Below are 7,527 nucleotides of genomic sequence, written 5' to 3'. Positions count from 1 at the left end.
AGTGACCACTACCATCATAGGCAAGAGCTGATCTCAGGTGTTTGCTCCACACACCAGAGCACACAGATTCCTTACTGCTATTGAGTTTCTACGTCCCGAGAGATGAAAACTCTTACATGTGTGGATTTTTAAAAATTCTTTGGTATTATTTTTATTATTGTTGTTGTTATTATTATTATTAGTTTTGGATTGGGCTTTGGCAACTCATTTAAAGGCAGAAGACTTATAACACTCTTCAGAGGAAATGGAGGATTCCCTAGAAAATTAATTTTCGGGAATCTGTTAATTTGTAAGTTATTCACACCAAACAAACATCTGGAACAAAATGGAGGGCTTTTAAATTCCATTTTAAAATCTATACCAGTAATATTGATTGTAAAACAAGTGTAATAATTAAATAAACTAGCCTAAGGAGAAATTAAACTTTGCTTTGATATACCAATAACTATGGCAGTGATAATCATAGTAGCTGGTGATCATTGTGTTCCTAGCACTGGCTAAATGATTAATGTACTTACCTCATTTGATTTTTCCTTCCACCTCTGGGGTGAGTTTTATTATTGTTCTCACATTATGACTAAGAAGTCCTTAGTCTTAGCAAAGTCCAGGAAGTTTTCCAGTGCAGGTAATTATGGGATCTGCCTCACTCAAGGCTGCTTTACTTTATGACCCCAACTATTTATTCATATGACATCTTGACACCCTTTAACTTTGGACATATTGAGAGAAGATGGCAAAAATGTGGCTGTAACTTGTCGCTTACACTGAAATTCATCAGTAAGAATTATTTTCATTTTAATGAGGGTAATTTGGACATCTGTTTAAGCCCTGTGACTTTCCTTTATGTTTTAAACCAGACATGACAAGGGCCTCCTATACACGATTGTGGTAGGGAGGGGAGGAAAATGCTTTTTGCAATAATTTAGAATCTCAGTGAAAACAGTGTCAAGAGAAAATGTCCAAATTGCTCAACCAGTTCTTTCTGTGCTAAGCAGAGACCTTATACTAGATTTGTATTTCTGTTGAGGCAGAGATGCATACTGATACAAAACAGCTGTTCTTCCTTCTGTGGCTTCTGGTTGACTCATAACTGGAGATGTGGAGGAGGCTGTGTCTGGCTCCCGCTCTCACAGCCATTGCAGTACATTGAGCTCCATAGAGACAGCGCCGGGCAAGTGAGAGCTGGACTGGCACTGGGCGACTCTGTGCCTCGCGGAGGAAAATCAACTAAACATGGGCAAAGGAGATCCTAAGAAGCCTAGAGGCAAAATGTCCTCATATGCATTCTTTGTGCAAACTTGCCGGGAGGAGCACAAGAAGAAGCACCTAGATGCTTCTGTCAACTTCTCAGAGTTCTCCAAGAAGTGCTCAGAGAGGTGGAAGACCATGTCTGCTAAAGAAAAGGGGAAATTTGAAGATATGGCAAAGGCTGACAAGGCTCTTTATGAAAGAGAAATGAAAACCTACATCGCCCCCAAAGGGGAGACCAAAAAGAAGTTCAAGGACGCCAATGCACCCAAGAGGCCTCCTTCAGCCTTCTTCTTGTTCTGTTCTGAGTACCACCCCAAAATCAAAGATGAGCATCCTGGCTTATCCATTGGTGATGTTGCAAAGAAACTAGGAGAGATGTGGAACAACACTGCAGCTGATGACAAGCAGCCCTATGAGAAGAAGGCTGCCAAGCTGAAGGAGAAGTACAAGAAGGATATTGCTGCCTACAGAGCTAAAGGAAAACCCAATGCAGTGAGAAAGGGGGTAGTCAAGGCTGAAAAGAGCAAGAAAAAGAAGGAAGAGGAAGATGATGAGGAGGATGAAGAGGATGAGGAAGAGGAGGAAGAGGAGGAAGATGAAGATGAAGAAGATGATGATGATGAATAAGTTGATTCTAGCACAGTTTTTTTTTCTTGTCTATAAAGTATTTAACCTCCCTGTATACAACTCACTCCTTTTAAAGAAAAAAATGAAATGTAAGGCTGTGTAAGATTTGTTTTTAAACTGTATAGTGTCTTTTTTTGTATAGTTAACACACTACCGAATGTGTCTTTAGATAGCGCTGTCCTGGTGGTATTTTCAATAGCCACTAACCTTGCCTGGTACAGTCTGGGGGTTGTAAATTGGCATGGAAATTTAAAGCAGGTTCTTGTTGGGTTTTGTTTTGTTTTTTTTTTCCTTTTGGTTTTATTTTTGGGTTTTTTTTTTTTCATCTTCAGTTGTCTCTGATGCAGCTTATACGAAGATAATTGTTGTTCTGTTAACTGAATACCACTCTGTAATTGCAAACAAACAAAAAAAATGCAGCTGTTTTGTTGACATTCTGAATGCTTCTAAGTAAATACATTTTTTTTTATTAAAAAAAAACAAAACAAAACTGGAGATGTGGCTAAGAGGAAGAAGAAGGGTAGCCAGATGTTCCACCCTCTTCTGTTGGGTCACAAGAAGACTTGAGTGCCTCTTCTGCTGTTAGCAACCCATAGACCATCTGTATTTTCTTGTTCTTTCTTGTGATATCCAACTCGCCTTTTCTAGAGATGGGGTGTATCTTAACTATTAAACTTTACTTATGGCTGGGAAAAATTATCTGACCAAAGAAATAAGAAATTTACTTTGACTTACAGTTCCAAGGTGTGTCATATTAGGGGGAAGGCATGACTGGTGGAATAGGAAGCAGAGAATAACATTGCATAGGCAGGGAGGGAGAGGGGAGGGGAAGGGAGGGAAGGAGGAGGAGAGAAAGAGACAGACACAGAAAGACACAGAGAGAGGTAGAGAACCAGAGACAGACAAAGACAGAGAAACAAAGAGACAGAGAGTCAGATACAGAGACAGAGACAGAGAGGAGAGATAAGAAGGATCTGGGTGATAAGAGCCTCAAGGCTCACCTCCACTGATCCATGTTCTTCAGTGAGACTCCACCTCTAAATTCCCACAACTTTCTTAAGTAGCACTACCAGCTGGGGCCAAGCTTTGGAGCATGTGAACCCCTGGTGACAATTCAGAAAGCACAGCAAGCTGATCTCCCCTTACAGGTTCCTGCCTTGGGTTCCTACCCCGACTTTCTTCAGTGGTGAACTGTGATGTGTAAATGTAAGATTGATAAACAAACACCTTTCTCCCCAAAGTAGATTTTGGTCAGTGTTGTGACAGCATCAGAAAGCAAACTAGGACAGTTGTCTCAGTAGTACTGCAGGGGAGGCACAGGTCAAGAGAGTTCTCTGTGATGCTGTAAGCCATGTATTCTAATAAGCCCTTAATAACATGCATTCTTTGGAGCTTTATAACAGGATATAACGATAATGGAAACAGGATTTTTTATTTTCCCTTTCCCAAAGTACTTACTGGAGGGAGAACATTTCTTCCTTAATAACAAAGGGAACCAGGCTTCCACAATGCCAGGATAGCCTGAGCTGTATTTCTTATGCATTCTTTACCTGCCTTCCAGTCTGTGAGTTCATTAAAGCTATTGAATGGATTCCAGGGTGAGGAAGATTAAGCTGTAATTGACTATATTTCATGGGTCACTTCTCCCTTTTCTGTAAGCTCATTCATTGTGGGTGAGTCACAAAGGCAATAAATTCACCACAGAGAATCACGTATCCTAGGACGGCTCTGGGAGCCCATATTTAATCTTTTGATGATGCTATCAAATGGGGTTGCTTTTCTTTCCCCCTACTCCTTGCTTGGGGATTCAGTACTCTGTTCATCCAGAGGAAGTTTTGGTACCAGCTAATCTCAATGGAAGTTTTTTGTTTGTTTGTTTGTTTGTTTTTCAAGGAGTTGCCTTCTAAATTATTGTGCTGGTAACCGGCTTTGTGTTTTGCAATTCATGGACTCTTTCTCCTGCCCCAGGTCTCTGCCCCTTTGTTAGGTTTCCTTTCTGTACAGTGCTTTGCAGATGTGTTGCTCCTGGGGTGTTTACAAACAGCACTTCTCAGTCTTGAAAATGGGAGTCCTGACGCACTAGGCTAGGGTTATAGGTTTCTATTATTTCACATAAATGATGCTGATGTCCCTGGTCCTCAGCTACTCTTTGAGTAGAGATTATCCCCAACCCCTTGGGTTTGTGAAGTGGTGCTGACGGGTCCTTATCTGTTTGTTAAGGGTACCTGATATGTGACCAGGAGTGTTAGAGTTTATTATCTACATCAAGGAATCAGGAAGCATGGTTCCTTCTAGGGAAGCCATTCTCAACTTGTAGATTGCAACCTCTTTGGGGATCACACATCAGATATCCTGCATATCAAATATTTACATTATGAATCATAACAATAGCAAAATTACAATTATGAAAAGACAGTGAAAATTTATGGTTGGGGGTCACCATCCATATTTCATCTTATATTTTAGACATCTGTGCTGGGAATAAATGTTTCTGTTTCCTGTCAGTGGCCTTCTTCACAGCTCCTCAGAGAACAGAGTCACTGGGAACTTGAAATTATGAGAGTAGAGAATGGCCAGGGCTAGAGAGTTGGGAAAACTCTCAGGGTGGAAGGAGAACATCTTTTAGCCAGAAACAAAACAAAATAAAACAAAACCTGTGCTTTGTTCCCACTGACTGGAGCATGTTCCAACCATCTGTGGGTGATGGTTGAAAATACCCTTGATGTGCTCCGTTCTTTGCAGCCACCATGGGCTTTCCTAACTTGTTACGGTATTCTGGGTTTCTATCGTAAGTGTGGTTATATCCCACAGCAGAACAATCACCATGCAAGAAAGTATGTCTTACTGTTTGACTTTCCTGTAGCTGTTGGGTCTAGAAGGAGTCTTGGACACTATCTTATGTTCATCCTTAGGTGAAACAATGAACTCAAATAGCAGAAAGGGATTTCCCAAGGTTGAAGGGCAAGGGCCCAATCTGCAGAAATGTGGGACACAAGAACTTTTTTAACTGCCTAGAGTTCCTCTACCCAGCAGTACTGCCCCTGCAGGATCATCCACTGCCCCATCTCTTACAACATCCTACACAGGCATCTTGCTCTTACTCCACCTCTCCTCCTCTTTGCTGTAGAAATGCCTTGGACCTTGTGCTAGAGGCACGTGCTTTTGCATCCCCCCTGAAGATCGCCCCTTGTCTGTTGCCTGCGTCCTGACAATATGCTGATTATTTATTTTCACAAGGCCCTACCTGGTTCATGTCAACTTCCTCCTTGAACCCAGGATTCCAAGTTGAGAGTAAGAGCACTACATTCCTACTTGCATTCATAAATAAGCTGTGCAACATGGGCATGCCATATATATGCCCTGTGCTTCAGTTCCCTAAATAGGAAAAGAGGAATTGACCCTTAAGATTCTGTGGTTTCACAGTCTCTAAATTCCACATTAATCAGTCTCTCCTTTCCCAGAGAGATGCTCTTTAGACTGTAGGAAAGGTGTCTTTTAGCCAAAAAGCTTAGATAGAAGCTGTGTCATTATTCAATGGACAGCTTTAAGAATGATCTTAATCTCCATAGACCTTTGTTTTCTTTTACAGAAAGATAGGATTGTGGAAGGAATAAAATATAGAGTATAACTCTTAACATAGGTTAAGAAAGTTTTCAAATGACCAGGAAGGTCCATGACACTTTAAGAATATGACTGCCTAGACAAGGCTTGAACATGGATTAGTAAATATTATAAATATCACTAGATTCCACCCTTAAGCTGTACAGAGAGGAAAAGTTAGTGTCCCTGATGATGAGTCCTTGATTGGTTACCCATTATACTACAAAATTGTTGGCCTTGAAATCATGTACACACACAACACTAAACAAATCCAACAGGTTATATTTCTATATTTTTTTATTTCTCTCTCACACCACTCTTTGTGTATGTGTGAAAAAAGACCATCAATTTGAGAGGTTGTGAGGTAGCAAAGAAGAGGCTGGTGGGAAAAAGGAGAGGGGGAATCTGATGTAATAATAGTTTAATTGAAATAAAATGATAAATTTCAAAAGAAAGTGAAAGAAGACTGTCATGCCAATATAAAGTAGAATGTATGTTAACAAATTTAGTTTATCCTTTCTGAGGGGACTTATATTTAACCAGTTGCAATAACCTGAAGAATAGCAAAACTTATAAATTAAAGATGTACAGATATACATCAAAACTTTTCCCAGCTTGTTGACTGAAGAGAAGGATGTTTTTCTTTCAGATTTAAATTCAGATTGAGTTTTTACCCCTAGGTTAGACTAAGCATGGCAACTCTTTGGTTTACCAGCTAGTTTCTTATATGGGGTGGAACTACCCATCTGGCGCACTTTTAATGAAATGCTGACATCCAAACTAGCAACGTATCTTGCCCTCAATAATCACTAACGAAGGGACTCATCCACCTGTCTCAGAATGTGATGGACAGTTGGAGAGAGGAAACAGATATAAGGCCAGCAGCTGAGGTATTTTACACCAAGTATCTTTAACAAAATAAGTCACAAGAGGTCTCGGCTGCAAGCTGTATGTCAAGGTTTTCACCTATCTCCCTGCCTGTCACATTGATTTTGTCTTGTTCCAGAGTTGACATCTTTGCCAGATCCAGTTATGTGACAGTATGTCCTGTTTCTTAGTTCTTTCCTTGGTCAGTGGGCTGGCCAGTATTTGATGCTAAGTCTATTAAAGGGTGCATAATTCTACTTTCTTTCTTGTTTCTTACTGAATAGTCCACGGAACAAGGAAGAAACAGGAAATGACAGTGGTAGTGCTGGTCTTATTTGCTTCTTAATGTTGAAGATATCAGAAATGGGGTGGAGGGGAAGGCAAAGAAAACAAAATTACATCAATTACATTTTTGGTAATAGGAAAACAAAACCAAAACCAAAAAGGATTTTATATTGATGACCCATATCTTTGGGGTTAAAATAAAGCAATATGCAAATGATGAAACAGATTAAAATTCTACATTAACCTTACTTTTCAAATATATCTATTTTTGAAGGGAGAAGAGACTAATTGTCCCTTTTGTCCACGAGGCTACCTACAAAGAGTGAGGTGTGATTCATAATCAACATTAGCAGATGGTAGGGGGACACTATTCAGGGCCCTGTAAGGGTCCCCTTAAAGGGGCCAGGCCTAGCTAATGCATTTCTTTGCTCTTGTGTTCTCATCTATTTCCTTGCTGAAGCCAAAAGTCTAGTTATAAATACTCGAACTTTGAGTCTGGATGCTATTGAAGCCTCACCCTGTAGCCTAAGTCTTCTTTTATGCTGCTTTGTTTTTTGTTTGTTTGTTTGTTTGGTTTTTGTTTTTGTTTTTATAGTTTTTTCAAGACAAGGTCTCTCTGTGTAGCTCTAGCTGTCCTGGAACTCACTCTGTAGACCAGGCTGCCCTCGAACTCAGAAATCCTCCTGCCTCTGCCTCCCAAGTGCTGGGATTAAAGGCATGCGCCACCACCGCCCGGCCTATGCTACTTTGTTTCAACATTAACTACCTCTCCTTGGATTTGGATTGCCTGCCTAAAGTCTACCTAGTTTTCAAAGCTCACCTCAGTTGTCATCTCCCCTGCTAACTGACTTGTTATTTCCCATATGGAAATTGCATAGCTGTGTCCTGGTTGCCCAG

General features: G+C 40.5%; 1 protein-coding gene and 1 pseudogene across 7 annotated transcripts in view; both read left to right on the top strand.

Moving 5' to 3' along the window:
* The window catches only part of Pde1c (phosphodiesterase 1C), a 454,206-nt gene that overhangs the window by 237,636 nt on the left and 209,043 nt on the right, over positions 1-7,527 (top strand). The gene's annotated exons all lie outside the window — the stretch shown is intronic.
* On the top strand, positions 761-2,290 carry LOC116098971 (annotated as a pseudogene).

Source organism: Mastomys coucha, unplaced genomic scaffold (assembly GCF_008632895.1).
Source record: "Mastomys coucha isolate ucsf_1 unplaced genomic scaffold, UCSF_Mcou_1 pScaffold20, whole genome shotgun sequence".
Taxonomy (NCBI): Eukaryota; Metazoa; Chordata; class Mammalia; order Rodentia; family Muridae; genus Mastomys; species Mastomys coucha.
Note: the sequence above shows the minus strand (reverse complement) of the source record. Positions and strands in the feature narration are given on the sequence as shown.